Source organism: Oncorhynchus keta, unplaced genomic scaffold (assembly GCF_023373465.1).
Source record: "Oncorhynchus keta strain PuntledgeMale-10-30-2019 unplaced genomic scaffold, Oket_V2 Un_scaffold_2576_pilon_pilon, whole genome shotgun sequence".
Taxonomy (NCBI): domain Eukaryota; kingdom Metazoa; phylum Chordata; class Actinopteri; order Salmoniformes; family Salmonidae; genus Oncorhynchus; species Oncorhynchus keta.
In genome coordinates, this window is record NW_026290888.1 from 471,061 (window position 1) to 495,042 (window position 23,982).

The 23,982-nt window shown below is 48.7% G+C and overlaps 2 long non-coding RNA genes across 4 annotated transcripts; both read right to left on the reverse strand.

Moving 5' to 3' along the window:
* Positions 1–1,440: 1,440 nt before the first annotated feature.
* On the reverse strand, positions 1,441–10,786 carry LOC127928262 (uncharacterized). The gene is made up of 3 exons (XR_008131113.1): positions 10,605–10,786; positions 5,202–5,308; positions 1,441–1,502 (listed from the first exon to the last, which is right to left on the reverse strand). It is a non-coding gene; the product is annotated as an uncharacterized LOC127928262 (long non-coding RNA).
* Positions 10,787–18,607: 7,821 nt separating this feature from the next.
* On the reverse strand, positions 18,608–23,547 carry LOC127928274 (uncharacterized). Of its 3 annotated transcripts, XR_008131146.1 has the most exons (6): positions 23,496–23,547; positions 22,401–22,535; positions 22,028–22,135; positions 19,711–19,899; positions 19,543–19,596; positions 18,608–18,892 (listed from the first exon to the last, which is right to left on the reverse strand). It is a non-coding gene; the product is annotated as an uncharacterized LOC127928274 (long non-coding RNA). The 3 variants fall into 3 exon arrangements; XR_008131144.1 differs by lacking the exon at positions 23,496–23,547 and having other exon boundaries at positions 22,028–22,162; positions 22,482–22,552; XR_008131145.1 differs by lacking the exons at positions 19,543–19,596; positions 23,496–23,547 and having other exon boundaries at positions 22,401–22,552.
* Positions 23,548–23,982: the final 435 nt, after the last annotated feature.

Here is a 23,982-nt window from a genome sequence, read left to right on the forward strand (position 1 = left end):
GTGTGTCTCCCACGTGAAGGTGTGTGTCTCTCACGTGAAGGTGTGTGTCTCTCACGTGAAGGTGTGTGTCTCTCATGTGAAGGTGTGTGTGTGTGTGTGTGTGTCTCTCACGTGAAGGTGTGTGTGTGTGTGTGTCTCTCACGTGAAGGTGTGTGTCTCCCACGTGAAGGTGTGTGTGTGTGTGTGTGTCTCTCACGTGAAGGTGTGTGTCTCTCACGTGAAGGTGTGTGTCTCTCATGTGAAGGTGTGTGTCTCTCACGTGAAGGTGTGTGTCTCTCACGTGAAGGTGTGTGTCTCTCACGTGAAGGTGTGTGTCTCTCGTGTGAAGGTGTGTCTCTCACGTGAAGGTGTGTGTCTCCCACGTGAAGGTGTGTGTGTGTGTGTGTCTCTCACGTGAAGGTGTGTGTCTCCCACGTGAAGGTGTGTGTGTGTGTGTGTCTCTCACGTGAAGGTGTGTGTCTCCCACGTGAAGGTGTGTGTGTGTGTGTGTCTCTCACGTGAAGGTGTGTGTGTGTGTGTGTCTCCCACGTGAAGGTGTGTGTCTCCCACGTGAAGGTGTGTGTGTGTGTGTGTCTCTCATGTGAAGGTGTGTGTCTCTCATGTGAAGGTGTGTGTGTGTGTGTGTCTCTCATGTGAAGGTGTGTGTCTCTCATGTGAAGGTGTGTGTCTCTTCACGTGAAGGTGTGTGTCTCTCAGTGTGACGGATCTACTGGTGTGTGTCTCTCACGGGAAGGTGTGGGTGTGTGGTCTCATGTGGGTGTGTGTCTCTCACGTGAAGGTGTGTGTCCTCATGTGAAGTGTGTGTGTTGTGTGTCTCCCACGTGAAGGGGTGTCTCCCACGTGAAGGGGTTTGTGTCTACTGGGTATACCACGTGAAGGATACAGTGTCCACACGTGAAGAGTGGTGTCTTCACGTGAACTGGGTGTCTCACACGTGAAGGGTGTGTGTCTCTACACGTGAAGGTGTGTGTGGTGTGTCTCCCACAGGGTTTGTCTGATCTACTGTGAAGGTGTGTATACACAGGGGATACAGTGTCCCCACGTGAAGGTTTGTGTCTCCCACGTGAAGGTGTACTATCTCCCACGTGAAGGGGTGTGTCTCCACGTGAAGGTGTGTGTCTCTCATGTGGGTGTGTGTCTCTCACGTGAAGGTGTGTGTCTCACACGTGAAGGTTGTGTCTCATGTGAAGGTGTGTCTCATGTGAAGGTGTGTCTACACGTGAAGGTGTGTTTCAGTGAACTGTGTGTCTACTACGTGAAGGGGTGAGACCACGTGAAGGGGTGTGTCTCTCACGGGAACAGTGACCACACGTGAAGGTTTGTCTCCACGTGGGTATACTATATCACACGGGATAGGCAGAGACCACAGGGGTTTAGACAGTCTACTGGGTGATACTATAGCACAGGGGATACTCTGACAGAGGGGTTTAGACTGATCTACAGGTCCTCTTCTCCTTCGGGATCATGTGACCTGCTGCAGTTAGAGGGATCTACTGGGTATACTATATACACAGGGGATACAGAGCCCACAGGGGTTTAGACTGATCTACTGGGTATACTATATACACAGGGGATACAGAGACCACAGGGGTTTAGACTGATCTACTGGGTATACTATATACACAGGGGATACAGAGACCACAGGGGTTTAGACTGATCTACTGGGTATACTATATACACAGGGGATACAGAGACCACAGGGGTTTAGACTGGTCTACTGGGTATACTATATACACAGGGGATACAGAGACCACAGGGGTTTAGACTGATCTACTGGGTATACTATATACACAGGGGATACAGAGACCACAGGGGTTTAGACTGATCTACTGGGTATACTATATACACAGGGGATACAGAGACCACAGGGGTTTAGACTGATCTACTGGGTATACTATATACACAGGGGATACAGAGACCACAGGGGTTTAGACTGATCTACTGGGTATACTATATACACAGGGGATACAGAGACCACAGGGGTTTAGACTGATCTACTGGGTATACTATATACACAGGGGATACAGAGACCACAGGGGTTTAGACTGATCTACTGGGTATACTATATACACAGGGGATACAGAGACCACAGGGGTTTAGACTGATCTACTGGGTATACTATATACACAGGGGATACAGAGACCACAGGGGTTTAGACTGATCTACTGGGTATACTATATACACAGGGGATACAGAGACCACAGGGGTTTAGACTGATCTACTGGGTATACTATATACACAGGGGATACAGAGACCACAGGGGTTTAGACTGATCTACTGGGTATACTATATACACAGGGGATACAGAGACCACAGGGGTTTAGACTGATCTACTGGGTATACTATATACACAGGGGATACAGAGACCACAGGGGTTTAGACTGATCTACTGGGTATACTATATACACAGGGGATACAGAGACCACAGGGGTTTAGACTGATCTACTGGGTATACTATATACACAGGGGATACAGAGACCACAGGGGTTTAGACTGATCTACTGGGTATACTATACACAGGGGATACACAGGGGATACAGAGACCACAGGGGTTTAGACTGATCTACTGGGTATACTATATACACAGGGGATACAGAGACCACAGGGGTTTAGACTGATCTACTGGGTATACTATATACACAGGGGATACAGAGACCACAGGGGTTTAGACTGATCTACTGGGTATACTATATACACAGGGGATACAGAGACCACAGGGGATACAGAGACCACAGGGGTTTAGACTGATCTACTGGGTATACTATATACACAGGGGATACAGAGACCACAGGGGTTTAGACTGATCTACTGGGTATACTATATACACAGGGGATACAGAGACCACAGGGGTTTAGACTGATCTACTGGGTATACTATATACACAGGGGATACAGAGACCACAGGGGTTTAGACTGATCTACTGGGTATACTATATACACAGGGGATACAGAGACCACAGGGGTTTAGACTGATCTACTGGGTATACTATATACACAGGGGATACAGAGACCACAGGGGTTTAGACTGATCTACTGGGTATACTATATACACAGGGGATACAGAGACCACAGGGGTTTAGACTGATCTACTGGGTATACTATATACACAGGGGATACAGAGACCACAGGGGTTTAGACTGATCTACTGGGTATACTATATACACAGGGGATACAGAGACCACAGGGGTTTAGACTGATCTACTGGGTATACTATATACACAGGGGATACAGAGACCACAGGGGTTTAGACTGATCTACTGGGTATACTATATACACAGGGGATACAGAGACCACAGGGGTTTAGACTGATCTACTGGGTATACTATATACACAGGGGATACAGAGACCACAGGGGTTTAGACTGATCTACTGGGTATACTATATACACAGGGGATACAGAGACCACAGGGGTTTAGACTGATCTACTGGGTATACTATATACACAGGGGATACAGAGACCACAGGGGGATACAGTATACTATATACACAGGATACAGAGACCACAGGGGATACTGACACTGGGTATACTATATACAGAGACACAGGGGATACAGAGACCACAGGGGTTTAGACTGATCTACTGGGTATACTATATACACAGGGGATACAGAGACCACAGGGGTTTAGACTGATCTACTGGGTATACTATATACACAGGGGATACAGAGACCACAGGGGTTTAGACTGATCTACTGGGTATACTATATACACAGGGGATACAGAGACCACAGGGGTTTAGACTGATCTACTGGGTATACTATATACACAGGGGATACAGAGACCACAGGGGTTTAGACTGATCTACTGGGTATACTATATACACAGGGGATACAGAGACCACAGGGGATACAGAGACCACAGGGGTTTAGACTGATCTACTGGGTATACTATATACACAGGGGATACAGAGACCACAGGGGTTTAGACTGATCTACTGGGTATACTATATACACAGGGGATACAGACACCACAGGGGTTTAGACTGATCTACTGGGTATACTATATACACAGGGGATACAGAGACCACAGGGGTTTAGACTGATCTACTGGGTATACTATATACACAGGGGATACAGAGACCACAGGGGTTTAGACTGATCTACTGGGTATACTATATACACAGGGGATACAGAGACCACAGGGGTTTAGACTGATCTACTGGGTATACTATATACACAGGGGATACAGAGACCACAGGGGTTTAGACTGATCTACTGGGTATACTATATACACAGGGGATACAGAGACCACAGGGGTTTAGACTGATCTACTGGGTATACTATATACACAGGGGATACAGAGACCACAGGGGTTTAGACTGATCTACTGGGTATACTATATACACAGGGGATACAGAGACCACGGGTTTATATAGATGTAGATGATATAGACGTAGATGATATAGATGATATAGGGGTTTATGATATAGATATAGATGATATAGATATATGGTATACAGAAGATATAGGGGTTTAGATGATATAGACAGGGGATATAGAGATACAGGGGCATTGATTATATAGATGTAGATGACATAGATGTAGATGACATAGATGATATAGATTAGATTTATGGTATCGATGATATAGATATATATATATGGTTTAGACTGATATAGATATAGATGACATAGATATAGATGGTATCTACTGATATAGATAGAGATGATATAGATATATAGGGTATACAGAGACCATTGATTATATAGATGTAGATGATATAGATGATATATGGTATCGATGATATAGATGATATAGATATATATGGCATTGATGATATAGATGTAGATGATATAGATGTAGATTATATAGATGATATAGATATATATGGCATTGATTATATAGATGTAGATGATATAGATGATATAGATATATATGGCATTGATGATATAGATATAGATGGTATCGATGATATAGATATAGATGATATAGATGATATAGATATAGATGATATAGATATAGATGATATAGATATAGATGATATAGATGGTATCGATGATATAGATATAGCTGATATAGATATAGATGGTATCGATGATATAGATATAGATGATATAGATATAGAAAGCACTGGACTAAAGTTCACAGAGGTTGACACTCTGGATTTTAGGAAGTGCTGACGTGGTTATCCTGAGTTCTCTCCTTTCACTTCCCTGTTCTTTCCCCTTTTATCTTCCTACAAACTGTTTTGCTGACGTCTTACCGTTGTTCTGGATGTCTTCGACGATGTAGACCGAGTCGTTGATGGATACATCATCATCATCACTGAGAATGATAACCACGTCGTCTGGATTCATGTCTCCAAACAACCTGCAAAATATATTTATATAAACCACACTGCACTGTATATCCTTCACTATAAACCACACTGCATTATATATCCTTCACTATAAACCCCACACTGCATTGTAGATCCTTCACTATAAACCCCACACTGCATTGTATATCCTTCACTATAAACCACACTGCATTATATATCCTTCACTATAAACCCCACACTGCACTGTATATCCTTCACTATAAACCCCACACTGCATTATATATCCTTCACTATAAAGCACACTGCATTATATATCCTTCACTATAAAGCACACTGCATTATATATCCTTCACTATAAACCACACACTGCATTATATATCCTTCACTATAAACCACACTGCACTGTAGATCCTTCACTATAAACCACACTGCATTATATATCCTTCACTATAAACCACACTGCATTATATATCCTTCACTATAAACACCACACTGCATTATATATCCTTCACTATAAACCACACTGCATTATATATCCTTCACTATAAACCACACTGCATTATATATCCTTCACTATAAACCCCACACTGCATTATATATCCTTCACTATAAACCACACTGCATTATATATCCTTCACTATAAACCACACTGCATTATATATCCTTCACTATAAACCACACTGCATTATATATCCTTCACTATAAACCCCACACTGCATTATATATCCTTCACTATAAACCACACTGCATTGTATATCCTTCACTATAAACCCCACACTGCATTATATATCCTTCACTATAAACCCACACTGCATTATATATCCTTCACTATAAACCCACACTGCATTATATATCCTTCACTATAAACCCCACACTGCAGTGTATATCCTTCACTATAAACCACACTGCATTATATATCCTTCACTATAAACCACACTGCATTATATATCCTTCACTATAAACCACACTGCATTATAGATCTTTCACTATAAACCACACTGCATTATATATCCTTCACTATAAACCACACACTGCAGTGTATATCCTTCACTATAAACCACACTGCATTATATATCCTTCACTATAAACCACACTGCATTATATATCCTTCACTATAAACCACACACTGCATTATATATCCTTCACTATAAACCACACTGCATTATATATCCTTCACTATAAACCACACACTGCATTATATATCCTTCACTATAAACCACACTGCATTATATATCCTTCACTATAAACCACACTGCATTATATATCCTTCACTATAAACCACACACTGCATTATATATCCTTCACTATAAACCACACTGCATTATATATCCTTCACTATAAACCACACACTGCATTGTATATCCTTCACTATAAACCACACACTGCAGTATATATCCTTCACTATAAACCACACTGCATTATATATCCTTCACTATAAACACACACTGCATTATATATCCTTCACTATAAACCACACTGCATTATATATCCTTCACTATAAACCACACTGCATTATATATCCTTCACTATAAACCACACACTGCATTGTATATCCTTCACTATAAACCACACTGCATTATATATCCTTCACTATAAACCACACACTGCATTGTATATCCTTCACTATAAACCCCACACTGCAGTGTATATCCTTCACTATAAAGCCACACACTGCATTATATATGCTTCACTATAAACCACACACTGCATTATAGATCCTTCACGATAAACCACGCTGCATTGTATATCCGTCACAATAAACCCCACACTGCAGTGTATATACTTCACTATAAACCCCACTGCACTGTATATCCTTCACTATAAACCCCACACTGCATTGTATATCCTTCACTATAAACCACACTGCATTATATATCCTTCACTATAAACCACACTGCATTATATATCCTTCACTATAAACCACACTGCATTATATATCCTTCACTATAAACACACACTGCATTATATATCCTTCACTATAAACCACACTGCATTATATATCCTTCACTATAAACCACACACTGCATTATAGATCCTTCACTATAAACCACACTGCATTATATATCCTTCACTATAAACCACACTGCAGTGTATATCCTTCAATATAAACCACACTGCATTATATATCCTTCACTATAAACCACACTGCATTATATATCCTTCACTATAAACCACACTGCATTATATATCCTTCACTATAAACCACACTGCATTATAGATCTTTCACTATAAACCACACTGCATTATATATCCTTCACTATAAACCACACACTGCAGTGTATATCCTTCACTATAAACCACACTGCATTATATATCCTTCACTATAAACCACACACTGCATTATATATCCTTCACTATAAACCCACACTGCATTATATATCCTTCACTATAAACCACACTGCATTATATATCCTTCACTATAAACCACACTGCATTATATATCCTTCACTATAAACCACACACTGCATTATATATCCTTCACTATAAACCACACTGCATTATATATCCTTCACTATAAACCACACACTGCATTGTATATCCTTCACTATAAACCACACACTGCAGTGTATATCCTTCACTATAAACCACACTGCATTATATATCCTTCACTATAAACCACACACTGCATTATATATCCTTCACTATAAACCACACACTGCATTATATATCCTTCACTATAAACCACACTGCATTATATATCCTTCACTATAAACCACACACTGCAGTGTATATCCTTCACTATAAACCACACTGCATTATATATCCTTCACTATAAACCACACACTGCATTATAAATCCTTCACTATAAACCACACTGCATTATATATCCTTCACTATAAACCACACACTGCATTGTATATCCTTCACTATAAACCCCACACTGCAGTGTATATCCTTCACTATAAAGCCACACACTGCATTATATATGCTTCACTATAAACCACACACTGCATTATAGATCCTTCACGATAAACCACGCTGCATTGTATATCCGTCACAATAAACCCCACACTGCAGTATATATCCTTCACTATAAACCCCACTGCACTGTATATCCTTCACTATAAACCCACACTGCATTATATATCCTTCACTATAAACCACACTGCATTATATATCCTTCACTATAAACCACACTGCATTATATATCCTTCACTATAAACCACTCTGCATTATATATCCTTCACTATAAACCACACACTAAATTGTATATCCTTCACTATAAACCACACTGCATTGTATATCCTTCACTATAAACCCCACACTGCATTATATATCCTTCACTATAAACCACACTGCATTATATATCCTTCACTATAAACCACTCTGCATTATATATCCTTCACTATAAACCACACTGCATTGTATATCCTTCACTATAAACCACACTGCATTATATATCCTTCACTATAAACCACACTGCATTATATATCCTTCACTATAAACCACACACTGCATTGTATATCCTTCACTATAAACCACACTGCATTATATATCCTTCACTATAAACCACACTGCATTATATATCCTTCACTATAAACCACACTGCATTACAGATCCTTCACTATAAACCACATTGCTTTATATATCCTTCACTATAAACCACACAATGCATTATTTATCCTTCACTATAAACCCCACACTGCATTATATATCCTTCACTATAAACCCCACACTGCATTATATCCTTCACTATAAACCACACACTGAATTATATATCCTTCACTAAAAACCCCACACTGCATTATATATCCTTCACTATAAACCACACACTGCATTGATATATCCTTCACTATAAACCCCACACTGCATTATATATCCTTCACTATAAACCCCACACTGCATTATATATCCTTCACTATAAACCCCACACTGCATTATATATCCTTCACTATAAACCACACTGCATTATATATCCTTCTCTATAAACCACACTGCATTATAGATCCTTCACTATAAACCCCACACTGCATTATATATCCTTCACTATAAACCCCACTGCATTATATATCCTTCACTATAAACCACACTGCATTATATATCCTTCACTATAAACCCACACTGCATTATATATCCTTCACTATAAACCCCACACTGCATTATATATCCTTCACTATAAACCCCACACTGCATTATATATCCTTCACTATAAACCCCACACTGCATTATATATCCTTCACTATAAACCACACTGCATTATATATCCTTCACTATAAACCACACTGCATTATATATCCTTCACTATAAACCACACTGCATTATATATCCTTCACTATAAACCCCACTGCATTATATATCCTTCACTATAAACCACACACTGCATTGTATATCCTTCACTATAAACCAAACTGCATTATATATCCTTCGCTATAAACCACACTGCATTATATATCCTTCACTATAAACCACACTGCATTATATAACATTCACTATAAACCACACACTGCATTATATATCCTTCACTATAAACCCCACTGCATTATATATCCTTCACTATAAACCACACACTGCATTATATATCCTTCACTATAAACCACACTGCATTATATATCCTTCACTATAAACCACACACTGCATTATATATCCTTCACTATAAACCACACTGCATTATATATCCTTCACTATAAACCACACTGCATTATATATCCTTCACTATAAACCCCACACTGCATTATATATCCTTCACTATAAACCCCACACTGCATTATATATCCTTCACTATAAACCACACTGCATTGTATATCCTTCACTATAAACCACACTGCATTATAGATCCTTCACTATAAACCACACTGCATTATATATCCTTCACTATAAACCACACTGCATTATATATCCTTCACTATAAACCACACTGCATTATATATCCTTCACTATAAACCACACTGCATTATATATCCTTCACTATAAACCACACTGCATTATATATCCTTCACTATAAACCACACTGCATTATATATCCTTCACTATAAACCACACTGCATTATATATCCTTCACTATAAACCACACTGCATTATAGATCCTTCACTATAAACCACACTGCATTATATATCCTTCACTATAAACCACACACTGCTTCAACTTCAATGATCTGTAAACAACTAGTTTATTGTCACTAATTAGGGGGGGCGGAGGGACAAACTATTACTTTCAGATAAATAGATAATTGATGAAGGTGCACAGAGGCTAACTAATCCTATTCAATATCTAACCAACTAACTCAGCCTCGACACAACCCAAAACACACAACTTTGACCAGAGAAAACACATGTTTATTTTCATACGGTCTCTGACTGTAGTTAAAGGAGTATCAAAAGCGGATGTGACTAGTTAGATAAAGTTACCTTTGCTTGAAAAGTGGATCACTTCTTAGTTGACAATACGGGTTATAAAGAGTGAGAAACCCGACACCGTTAGATGTAATATATATATAAGGAGTAAATTCATTAAAAGTAGTTTATCCTTCTCACGACTTCTGTTTTCCTGTTGAATTTATTTTTTCGCGCCAGGTTCCGGAAACCTCAGACCGGACGTGACGGATACCGCGTCACCTTGGCGACCGGCCGAGAAGCGTTCCCTAGTTACCGCGGCAACAACGTTAAAAATGTGGATTTTCGTCGTCAAAAAAAATGTATTCAACTTTTTCGGTCTTCATTTAAAGTTCGGTTTTAGCACTTTGATTAAGGTTTAAGGTTTAACCGGGGTTATGACTTTGTGACAGTAGTAAAGAGTGACGAAAAGGGTATAATCATAGAAATATAATGAATAGAACGGCGGTCCCCAACGAGCACATAGGGGCAAAGCAGGAAGTGTACCCATCAATATGTGCTGGGATTTGTTGATTTGGCTGGCCCTTAAATGTACACAGAGAGCTAACATTAATAATATGCATGTTCATGTCTCCTGGTTCAAAGTGGAGGAGAGATTGACTTCATCACTACTTGTATTTGTGAGCAGTATTGACATGTTGAATCCACCGAGGTGTCTGTTTAAACGACTAGCACACAGCTTACAAGACATGCCACCAGAGGTTTGTCCTGAACAGACTATGGGAGGCGCACAGTCCTTACATAGAGACATGACTACATGGACCTCTATTCCACAGTACTACATAGAGCCATGACTACATGGAACTCTATTCCACAGTACTACATAGAGCCATGACTACATGGAACTCTATTCCACAGTACTACATAGAGCCATGACTACATGGAACTCTATTCCACAGTACTACATAGAGCCATGACTACATGGAACTCTATTCCACAGTACTACATAGAGCCATGACTACATGGAACTCTATTCCACAGTACTACATAGAGACATGACTACATGGAACTCTATTCCACAGTACTACATAGAGCCATGACTACATGGAACTCTATTCCACAGTACTACATAGAGCCATGACTACATGGAACTCTATTCCACAGTACTACATAGAGCCATGACTACATGGAACTCTATTCCACAGTACTACATAGAGCCATGACTACATGGAACTCTATTCCACAGTACTACATAGAGCCATGACTACATGGAACTCTATTCCACAGTACTACATAGAGCCATGACTACATGGAACTCTATTCCACAGTACTACATAGAGCCATGACTACATGGAACTCTATTCCACAGTACTACATAGAGCCATGACTACATGGAACTCTATTCCACAGTACTACATAGAGACATGACTACATGGAACTCTATTCCACAGTACTACATAGAGCCATGACTACATGGAACTCTATTCCACAGTACTACATAGAGCCATGACTACATGGAACTCTATTCCACAGTACTACATAGAGCCATGACTACATGGAACTCTATTCCACAGTACTACATAGAGCCATGACTACATGGAACTCTATTCCACAGTACTACATAGAGCCATGACTACATGGAACTCTATTCCACAGTACTACATAGAGCCATGACTACATGGAACTCTATTCCACAGTACTACATAGAGCCATGACTACATGGAACTCTATTCCACAGTACTACATAGAGCCATGACTACATGGAACTCTATTCCACAGTACTACATAGAGCCATGACTACATGGAACTCTATTCCAAAGTACTACATAGAGCCATGACTACATGGAACTCTATTCCACAGTACTACATAGAGACATGACAACATGGAACTCTATTCCACAGTACTACATAGAGCCATGACTACATGTAACTCTATTCCACAGTACTACATAGAGCCATGACTACATGGAACTCTATTCCACAGTACTACATAGAGCCATGACTACATGGAACTCTATTCCACAGTACTACATAGAGCCATGACTACATGGAACTCAATTCCACAGTCCTACATAGAGACATGACTACATGGAACTCTATTCCACAGTCCTACATAGAGCCATGACTACATGGAACTCTATTCCACAGTACTACATAGAGCCATGACTACATGGAACTCTATTCCACAGTACTACATAGAGCCATGACTACATGGAACTCTATTCCACAGTACTACATAGAGCCATGACTACATGGAACTCTATTCCACAGTACTACATAGAGCCCTAGCCTATTCCCAGCTACTCCTGTTGGACTGGAACTCTATTCCACAGGTCCTACCTAGAGACATTCAAACTCCCTCCCCAGTACAACTAGAACCATGACTACATGGAAACTCTCTTGAACCTCCTCCCGTCATGAAAATCCTGTTCCAAGTGACTACCTGAGCCAGCCTCATGGTAAAACTCTAAAAAAGTCCTCCTGTCAATTCCCTCCTGTCCAACCTGGAACTCCTTCCACAGCCTCCTAGAGCCATGACTACATGGAACTCTATTCCACAGTACTCCTAGAGCCCAGCCTACCTGGCCTCCATTTCCCTACATGGAGCCTGACTACATGGAACCTCCACAGTCCTACATAGAGCCATGACCAGGAACTCTATTCCACACTGCCTAGAGCCAGACCTGGAACTCTATTCCACAGTACTCATCCATGACCTGAACTCCTCCCAGCCATAGGCCAGTACATGGAACTCTATTCCAACCCAGAGCCATGACTACGTGGAACTCTATTCCCAGTACTACATAGAGCCATGACTACCAGTACCTAGAACCTGACCCAGAACCTCCTGCAGTACTCTAGAGCCATGACTACATGGAATCTATTCCACAGGAGCCAGACCTGAACCTCCCAGCCCGGCCAGTGTGGAAGGGAGAGGCCAGACCTGGAAGTCCTCCCAGCCAGGGTCTCTCCCAGCCCGGCCAGTGTGGAGAGGGAGAGGCCAGACCTGAAGTCCTCCCAGCCCGGCCAGTGTGGAACTCTATTCCACAGGGAGAGGCCAGACCTGGAAGTCCTCCCAGCCATAGGCCAGACTGAAGTCCTCCCATGGAACCATTCCACAGTCCTCCCATAGGCCATGACTACATGGAACTCTATTCCACAGTACTACATATAGCCATGACTACATGGAACTCTATTCCAGCCCGGCCAGTACTACATAGGCCAGACTACATGGAACTCCTCCACAGTACCAGAGCCATGACTACATGGAACTCATTGGTAGAGCATAGAGCCATGACTACATGGCCAGGGTGGAGGGTTGACTCCATGGAACCTATTCCACAGTACCACCCATACATGGAATCCTCCACAGACTGTAAGCCATGCTTTGGATAAAAGCGTCTGACTACATGGCATATATTATTATTATATTATTATTTATTATATATTAGCCCGGCCAGTGTGGAGAGGGAGAGAGCCAGACCTGAAGTCCTCCCAGCCCAGGTCTCTCCCAGCCCGGCCAGTGTGGAGAGGGAGAGGCCAGACCTGAAGTCCTGGAACTCAGTTCCACAGTACCAGAGACATGACTACATGGAACTCTATTCCACAGACCCCAGCCCGTACATGGAACTCTATTCCAGTGTGGAGAGGAGAGCCAGACCTGAAGAACCCAGCACAGGGTCTCCCAGCCCGGCCAGTGTGGAGGAGAGGCCAGACCTGAAGTCCTCCCAGCCCGGCCAGTGTGGAGAGGGAGAGGCCAGACCTGAAGTCTATTCCCAGTACTCCATAGAGCCAGCCCATGGAACCAGTGTGGAGAGGGAGAGGCCAGACCTGAAGTCCTCCCAGCCCATAGGCCAGTGACTGGACATGGAACTCCAGTACCTGAGAGACATGACTACATGGAACTCTGGAGAGTACTACATAGAGACATGACTACATGGAACTCTATTCCTCCCAGACCATGGAACTCTATTCCACAGTACTACATAGAGCCATGACTACATGGTATTCCACAGTACTACCCATGACTACATGGAACTCTATTCCCAGTGTGGACATAGAGCCATGACTCCAGACCTGAAGTCCTCCCATGCCATGGTCTATTCCACAGCCCGGCCAGTGTGACTACATGGAACTCTATTCCCAGACCTACAAGAGCCCTCCCAGCCCCCAGTGTGGAGAGGGAGAGGCCAGACCTGAAGTGGTCCCAGCCCGGCCAGTGTGGAAGGGAGAGTTCCAACCTGAAGTCCTCCCAGCCCGTCCTGCCCCTGAACAGGCAGTTAACCTGAAGTTCCCAGCCCGGCCAGTGTGGAGAGGGAGAGTTCCAGACTTGAAGTCCTCCCAGCCCTCCAGTGTGGAGAGGGAGAGTCCAACCTCCTGTCCAACCTCCTGCCCAGCCCCTGGCTCTTCCTCCTGGAGAGGGAGAGTCCAGACCTGTCCAACTGCCTGCCCAGCCTCCTGCCTCTCTTCCTCCCCAGCCCGGCCAGTGTCCAAGAGGGAGAGGCCAGACCTGAAGTCCTCCCAGTCCAACCTCCTCCCAGCCCTGCCAGTGTGGAGAGGGAGAGGCCAGACCTGAAGTCCTCCCAGCCCAGGTCTCTCCCAGCCCGGCCAGTGTGGAGAGGGAGAGGCCAGACCTGAAGTCCTCCCAGCCCGGCCAGTGTGGAGAGGGAGAGGCCAGACCTGAAGTCCTCCCAGCCCGGCCAGTGTGGAGAGGGAGAGGCCAGACCTGAAGTCCTCCCAGCCCGGCCAGTGTGGAGAGGGAGAGGCCAGACCTGAAGTCCTCCCAGCCCGGCCAGTGTGGAGAGGAGAGTCCAGACCTGAAGTCCTCCCAGCCAAGGGCCAGTGTGGAGACAGGAGAGTCCAGACCTGAAGTCCTCCCAGCCCGGCCAGTGTGGAGAGGGAGAGTCCAGACCTGAAGTCCTCCTGAGACCAGGGTCTCTCCCAGCCCGGCCAGTGTGGAGAGGGAGAGGCCAGACCTGAAGTCCTCCCAGCCCGGCCAGTGTGGAAGGGAGAGACCAGACCTGAAGTCCTTATTTAGAGCCAGGGTCTCTCCCAGCCCGGCCAGTGTCTTTAGGGAGAGGCCAGACCTCAAGTCCTCCCAGAGACCAGTGTGGAGTCAGAGGCTGAGACCAAGGTGTCTCCCAGCCCGACCAGTGTGGACAGGGAGAGGCCAGACCTGAGTCCTCCCAGCCCGGCCAGTTTGGACAGGGAGAGTCAATGCTCCTCCCAGGCCAGGTGTCTTTAGAGGGAGAGGCCAGACCTCAAGTCCTCCCAGCCCGGCCAGTGTGGAGAGGTGTCCAGACCTGAAGTCCTCCCAGCCCGGCCATGTGGAGAGGGAGAGTCCAGACCTGAAGTCCTCCCAGGAGTCAATGCTGAGACCAGTGTGGAGAGGGAGAGTCCAGACCTCCCTGAGAAGTCCTCCCAGCCCGGCCAGTGTGGACCAGGAGAGTCCAGACCTGAGACCAAGGTGTCCTCCCAGCCCGGCCAGTGTGGAGAGGGAGAGTCCAGACCTGAGTCCCTCCTCCCAGCCCGGCCAGTGTGGACAGGGAGAGTCCAATGCTGAGAGCCAAGGTGTCTCCCAGCCCGGCCAGAGTCAACCTGAGACCAAGGTGTCTTTCCCAGCCCGGCCAGTGTGGAGAGGAGAAGGCCAGACCAGGAAGTCCTCCCAGCCCGGCCAGTGTGGAGAGGGAGGAGTCAGACCTGAAGTGTCTTTATTTAGCCAGGAGTCAATGCTGAGACCAAGGTGTCTTTATTTGGACAGGGGAGTCAATGCCCTGAGACCAGGTGTCTTCCCAGCCTGGACAGGGAGTCAAGGCCAGACCAAGGTGTCCTCCCAGCCCGACCAGTGTGAGACCAGGGAGTCAATGCTGAGACCAGGTGTCTTTATTTAGACAGGGGCCAGTGTCAATGCTGAGACCAAGGTGTCTTTACCTAGACAGGGAGTCAATGCTGAGCCCCAAGGAGAGGCCAGACCTGAAGTCTTTATTTAGACAGGAAGTCAATGCTGAGACCAGGGAGTCAATGCTGAGACCAAGGTGTCTTTATTTAGACAGGGAGTCAATGCTGAGACCAAGGTGTCTTTATTTAGACAGGGAGTCAATGCTGAGACCAAGGTGTCTTTATTTAGACAGGGAGTCAATGCTGAGACCAAGGTGTCTTTATTTAGACAGGGAGTCAATGCTGAGACCAAGGTGTCTTTATTTAGACAGGGAGTCAATGCTGAGACCAAGGTGTCTTTATTTAGACAGGGAGTCAATGCTGAGACCAAGGTGTCTTTATTTAGACAGGGAGTCAATGCTGAGACCAAGGTGTCTTTATTTAGACAGGGAGTCAATGCTGAGACCAAGGTGTCTTTATTTAGACAGGGAGTCAATGCTGAGACCAAGGTGTCTTTATTTAGACAGGGAGTCAATGCTGAGACCAAGGTGTCTTTATTTAGACAGGGAGTCAATGCTGAGACCAAGGTGTCTTTATTTATACAGGGAGTCAATGCTGAGACCAAGGTGTCTTTATTTATACAGGGAGTCAATGCTGAGACCAAGGTGTCTTTATTTAGACAGGGAGTCAATGCTGAGACCAGGGAGTCAATGCTGAGACCAGGGAGTCAATGCTGAGACCAAGGTCCCTGTTCCAGATGTATAAACACAATAAATTAAATGCACATTATTTATACACACAATAGATGAAAACATTTGTTCCATGAAATATATTGAAGCAAAAATGACAGACAGCTGTCCAGAAATGAGCTCAATAGAACTGCACCTCTCTCTCCCTTCCTGCTAGAGGCACTCTCTCTCCCTCCCTGCTAGAGGCACTCTCTCACTCCCCTCCCTGCTAGAGGCACCTCTCTCTCCCTCCCTGCTAGAGGCACCTCTCTCCCTCCCTGCTAGAGGCACCTCTCTCTCCCTCCCTGCTAGAGGCTCCCTGCTAGAGGCACCTCTCTCTCTCCCTGCTAGAGGCACCCTCTCTCCCTCCCTGCTAGAGGCACCTCTCTCTCCCTCCCTGCTTTCTCTTAGACCTCCCTGCTAGAGGCACCTGTCTCTCCCTCCCTGCTAGAGGCACCTCTCTCTCCCTCCCTGCTAGAGGCACCTCTCTCTCCCTCCCTGCTAGAGGTGTCTCTCTCCCTCCCTGCTAGAGGCACTCTCTCTCTCCCTCCCTGCTAGAGGCACCTCTCTCTCCCTCCCTGCTAGAGGCACCTCTCTCTCCCTCCCTGCAGAGGCACTGAGACTCTCTCTCCCTCCCCCTGCTAGAGGCACCTCTCTCTCCCTCCCTCCCTGCTAGAGGCACCTCTCTCTCCCTCCCTGCAGAGGCACCTCTCTCTCTCCCTCCCTGCTAGAGGCACCTCTCTCTCCTCCCTGCCTCCTCCCTGCTAGAGGCACCTCTCTCTCCTCCCTCCCTGCTAGAGGCACCTCTCTCTCCCTCCCTGCTAGAGGCACCTCTTCTCCCTCCCTGCTAGAGGCACCTCTCTCTCTCCCTCCCTGCTAGAGGCAACCTCTCTCTCCTCCTGCTAGAGGCACTCTCTCTCCCTCCCTGCTAGAGGCACCTCTCTCTCTCTCTCCCTCCCTGCTAGAGGCACTCTCTCTCTCCCTCCCTGCTAGAGGCACTCTCTCTCCCTCCCTGCTAGAGGCACTCTCTCTCTCCCTCCCTGCTAGAGGCAACCTCTCTCTCCCTCCCTGCTAGAGGCACTCTCTCTCCCTCCCTGCTAGAGGAGACCTCTCTCTCCCTCCTGCTAGAGGTAACTCTCTCTCTCCCTCCCTGCTAGAGGCAACTCTCTCTCCCTCCCTGCTAGAGGTCAACTCTCTCTCCCTCCCTGCTAGAGGCACTCTCTCTCTCCTCTGCTAGAGGCACTCTCTCTCTCCCTCCCTGCTAGAGGCACCTCTCTCCCTCCCTGCTAGAGGCACTCTCTCTCTCCCTCCCTGCTAGAGGCACTCTCTCTCTCCCTCCCTGCTAGAGGCACCTCTCTCTCCCTCCCTGCTAGAGGCACCTCTCTCTCTCCCTCCCTGCTAGAGGCACCTCTCTCTCCCTCCCTGCTAGAGGCACCTCTCTCTCCCTCCCTGCTAGAGGCACCTCTCTCTCTCTCTCTCCCTCCCTGCTAGAGGCACCTCTCTCTCCCTCCCTGCTAGAGGCACCTCTCTCTCTCTCCCTCCCTGCTAGAGGCACCTCTCTCTCTCCCTCCCTGCTAGAGGCACCTCTCTCTCCCTCCCTGCTAGAGGTAACTCTCTCTCTCCCTCCCTGCTAGAGGCAACTCTCTCTCTCTCCCTCCCTGCTAGAGGCACCTCTCTCTCTCCCTCCCTGCTAGAGGCAACTCTCTCTCTCTCCCTCCCTGCTAGAGGCACCTCTCTCTCCCTCCCTGCTAGAGGCAACTCTCTCTCTCCCTCCCTGCTAGAGGCACTCTCTCTCTCCCTCCCTGCTAGAGGCACTCTCTCTCTCCCTCCCTGCTAGAGGCACCTCTCTCTCTCCCTCCCTGCTAGAGGTAACTCTCTCTCTCCCTCCCTGCTAGAGGCACTCTCTCTCTCCCTCCCTGCTAGAGGCAACTCTCTCTCTCCCTCCCTGCTAGAGGCACTCTCTCTCTCTCCCTCCCTGCTAGAGGCACCTCTCTCTCTCCTCCCTGCTAGAGGCACCTCTCTCTCCCTCCCTGCTAGAGGCACCTCTCTCTCCCTCCCTGCTAGAGGCACCTCTCTCTCCCTCCCTGCTAGAGGCACCTCTCTCTCTCCCTCCCTGCTAGAGGCACTCTCTCTCTCCCTCCCTGCTAGAGGCACCTCTCTCTCCCTCCCTGCTAGAGGCACCTCTCTCTCTCCTCCCTGCTAGAGGTAACTCTCTCTCCCTCCCTCCCTGCTAGAGGCACCTCTCTCTTCCTCCCTGCTAGAGGCACCTCTCTCTCTCCCCCTCCCTGCTAGAGGCACTCTCTCTCTCCCTCCCTGCTAGAGGCACTCTCTCTCTCCTCCCTGCTAGAGGCACTCTCTCTCTCCCTCCCTGCTAGAGGCACCTCTCTCTCCCTCCCTGCTAGAGGCACCTCTCTCTCCCTCCCTGCTAGAGGCAACTCTCTCTCCCTCCCTGCTAGAGGCACCTCTCTCTCTCTCCCTCCCTGCTAGAGGCACTCTCTCTCTCCCTCCCTGCTAGAGGCACCTCTCTCTCTCCTCCCTGCTAGAGGCAACTCTCTCTCCCTCCCTGCTAGAGGCACCTCTCTCTCCCTCCCTGCTAGAGGCAACTCTCTCTCCCTCCCTGCTAGAGGCACCTCTCTCTCCCTCCCTGCTAGAGGCACCTCTCTCTCCCTCCCTGCTAGAGGCACCTCTCTCTCCCTCCCTGCTAGAGGCACCTCTCTCTCCCTCCCTGCTAGAGGCAACTCTCTCTCCCTCCCTGCTAGAGGCACCTCTCTCTCCCTCCCTGCTAGAGGCACCTCTCTCCCTCCCTGCTAGAGGCACTCTCTCTCTCCCTCCCTGCTAGAGGCACCTCTCTCTCCTCCCTGCTAGAGGCACCTCTCTCTCCCTCCCTGCTAGAGGCACTCTCTCTCCCTCCCTGCTAGAGGCACCTCTCTCTCCCTCCCTGCTAGAGGCACCTCTCTCTCCCTCCCTGCTAGAGGCACTCTCTCTCTCTCCCTCCCTGCTAGAGGCACCTCTCTCTCCCTCCCTGCTAGAGGCACCTCTCTCTCCCTCCCTGCTAGAGGCACCTCTCTCTCCCTCCCTGCTAGAGGCACCTCTCTCTCCCTCCCTGCTAGAGGCAACTCTCTCTCTCCCTCCCTGCTAGAGGCACCTCTCTCTCCCTCCCTGCTAGAGGCACCTCTCTCTCCCTCCCTGCTAGAGGCACCTCTCTCTCCCTCCCTGCTAGAGGCACTCTCTCTCTCCCTCCCTGCTAGAGGCACCTCTCTCTCCCTCCCTGCTAGAGGCACCTCTCTCTCCCTCCCTGCTAGAGGCACCTCTCTCTCCCTCCCTGCTAGAGGCACTCTCTCTCTCCCTCCCTGCTAGAGGCACCTCTCTCTCTCCCTCCCTGCTAGAGGCACCTCTCTCTCTCCCTCCCTGCTAGAGGCACCTCTCTCTCCCTCCCTGCTAGAGGCAACTCTCTCTCTCCCTCCCTGCTAGAGGCAACTCTCTCTCTCCCTCCCTGCTAGAGGCAACTCTCTCTCTCCCTCCCTGCTAGAGGCACCTCTCTCTCTCCCTCCCTGCTAGAGGCACTCTCTCTCTCCCTCCCTGCTAGAGGCACTCTCTCTCTCTCCCTCCCTCCTAGAGGCACCTCTCTCTCCCTCCCTGCTAGAGGCAACTCTCTCTCTCTCCCTCCCTGCTAGAGGCACTCTCTCTCTCCTCCCTCTCTCTCCTCCCTCCCTGCTAGAGGCAACTCTCTCTCTCTCCCTCCCTGCTAGAGGCACCTCTCTCTCTCCCTCCCTGCTAGAGGCACTCTCTCTCTCCCTCCCTGCTAGAGGCACCTCTCTCTCTCCCCTCCCTGCTAGAGGCACCTCTCTCTCCCTCCCTGCTAGGTAACTCTCTCTCTCCCTCCCTGCTAGAGGCACCTCTCTCTCTCTCCCTCTCTCCCTCCCTGCTAGAGGCACCTCTCTCCCTCCCTGCTAGAGGCACCTCTCTCTCCCTCCCTGCTAGAGGCACTCTCTCTCCCTCCCTGCTAGAGGCACCTCTCTCTCCCTCCCTGCTAGAGGCACCTCTCTCTCCCTCCCTGCTAGAGGCACCTCTCTCTCCCTCCCTGCTAGAGGCACCTCTCTCTCTCCTCCCTCCCTGCTAGAGGCACCTCCTCTCTCCCTCCCTGCTAGAGGCACCTCTCTCTCCTCCCTGCTAGAGGCACTCTCTCTCTCTCTCCCTGCTAGAGGCAACTCTCTCTCTCCCTCCCTGCTAGAGGCACTCTCTCTCTCTCCCTGCTAGAGGCTCTCTCTCTCCTCCCTGCTAGAGGTAACTCTCTCTCTCTCTCCTGCTAGAGGCAACTCTCTCTCTCTCTCCTCCCTGCTAGAGGCAACTCTCTCTCTCCCTCCCTGCTAGAGGCAACTCTCTCTCCTCCCTGCTAGAGGCACTCTCTCTCCCTCCCTGCTAGAGGCACCTCTCTCTCCCTCCCTGCTAGAGGCACCTCTCTCTCCCTCCCTGCTAGAGGCACCTCTCTCCCTCCCTGCTAGAGGCTCTCTCTCTCCCTCCCTGCTCTCTCCCTCCCTGCTAGAGGCACCTCTCTCTCCCTCCCTGCTAGAGGCACCTCTCTCTCCCTCCCTGCTAGAGGCACCTCTCTCTCCCTCCCTGCTAGAGGCACCTCTCTCCCTCCCTGCTAGAGGCACCTCTCTCCCTCCCTGCTAGAGGCACCTCTCTCCTCCCTGCTAGAGGCAACTCTCTCTCCTCCCTGCTAGAGGCACTCTCTCCCTCCCTGCTAGAGGCACTCTCTCTCCCTCCCTGCTAGAGGCACCTCTCTCTCCCTCCCTGCTAGAGGCACCTCTCTCTCCCTCCCTGCTAGAGGCACCTCTCTCTCCTCCCTGCTAGAGGCACCTCCCTGCTCTCCCTCCCTCCTGCTAGAGGCACCTCTCTCTCCCTCCCTGCTAGAGGCAACTCTCTCTCCCTCCCTGCTAGAGGCAACTCTCTCTCCCTCCCTGCTAGAGGCACCTCTCTCTCCCTCCCTGCTAGAGGCAACTCTCTCTCCCTCCCTGCTAGAGGCACCTCTCTCTCCTCCCTGCTAGAGGCACCTCTCTCTCCCTCCCTGCTAGAGGCACTCTCTCCCTCCCTGCTAGAGGTAACTCTCTCTCCCTCCCTGCTAGAGGCACCTCTCCCTCCCTGCTAGAGGCACCTCTCTCTCCCTCCCTGCTAGAGGCACCTCTCTCTCCCTCCCTGCTAGAGGCACCTCTCTCTCTCTCCCTCCTGCTAGAGGCACCTCTCTCTCCCTCCCTGCTAGAGGCACCTCTCTCTCCCTCCCTGCTAGAGGCACCTCTCTCTCCCTCCCTGCTAGAGGCACCTCTCTCTCTCTCCCTGCTAGAGGCACCTCTCTCTCCCTCCCTGCTAGAGGCAACTCTCTCTCCCTCCCTGCTAGAGGCACCTCTCTCTCCCTCCCTGCTAGAGGCACTCTCTCTCCCTCCCTGCTAGAGGCACCTCTCTCTCCCTCCCTGCTAGAGGCACCTCTCTCTCCCTCCCTGCTAGAGGCACTCTCTCTCTCCCTCCCTGCTAGAGGCACCTCTCTCCCCCTCCCTGCTAGAGGCAACTCTCTCTCTCCCTCTAGAGGCACCCTCCCCCTGCTAGAGGCACCTCTCTCTCCCTCCCTGCTAGAGGCACCTCTCTCTCCCTCCCTGCTAGAGGCACCTCTCTCTCCCCCTGCTAGAGGCACCTCTCTCTCCCTCCCTCCTAGAGGCACCTCTCTCTCCCTCCCTGCTAGAGGCACCTCTCTCTCCCCCTGCTAGAGGCACCTCTCTCTCCTCCCTCCTAGAGGCACCTCTCTCTCCCTCCCTGCTAGAGGCACCTCTCTCTCCCTCCCTCCTAGAGGCACCTCTCTCTCCCTCCCTGCTAGAGGCACCTCTCTCTCCCTCCCTGCTAGAGGCACGTCTCTCTCTCCCCCTCCCTGCTAGAGGCACGTCTCTCTCTCCCTCCCTGCTAGAGGCACCTCTCTCTCCCTCCCTGCTAGAGGCACCTCTCTCTCCCTCCCTGCTAGAGGCACCTCTCTCTCCCTCCCTGCTAGAGGCACCTCTCTCTCCCCTCCCTCCTAGAGGCACCTCTCTCTCCCTCCCTCCTAGAGGCAACCTCTCTCCCTCCCTCCTAGAGGCACCTCTCTCCCTCCCTGCTAGAGGTATCTCTCTCTCTCCCTCCCTGCTAGAGGCACCTCTCTCTCCCTCCCTCCTAGAGGCACCTCTCTCTCCCTCCCTGCTAGAGGCACTCTCTCTCTCCCTCCCTCCTAGAGGCACCTCTCTCTCCCTCCCTCCTAGAGGCACCTCTCTCCCTCCCTCCTAGAGGGACCTCTCTCCCTCCTCTCCTAGAGGACCTCTCTCTCCCTCCCTCCTAGAGGCACCTCTCTCTCCCTCCCTGCTAGAGGCACCTCTCTCACCCTCCCTGCTAGAGGCTCTCTCCCTCCCTGCTCTCTCTCTCCCTCCCTGCTAGAGGCACCTCTCTCTCCCTCCCTGCTAGAGGCACTCTCTCTCCCTCCCTGCTAGAGGCACCTCTCTCTCCCTCCCTGCTAGAGGCACCTCTCTCTCCCTCCCTGCTAGAGGCACCTCTCTCTCCTCCCTGCTAGAGGCACCTCCCTCTCCCTCCCTGCTAGAGGCACCTCCCTCTCCCTCCCTGCTAGAGGCACCTCTCTCTCCCTCCCATCCTAGAGGCACTCTCTCTCTCCCTCCCTGCTAGAGGCACCTCTCCCTCTCCCTCCCTGCTAGAGGCACCTCCCTCTCCTCTCCTGCTAGAGGCACCTCTCTCTCCCTCCCTGCTAGAGGCACCTCTCTCTCCCTCCCTGCTAGAGGCACCTCTCTCTCCCTCCCTGCTAGAGGCACCTCTCTCTCCCT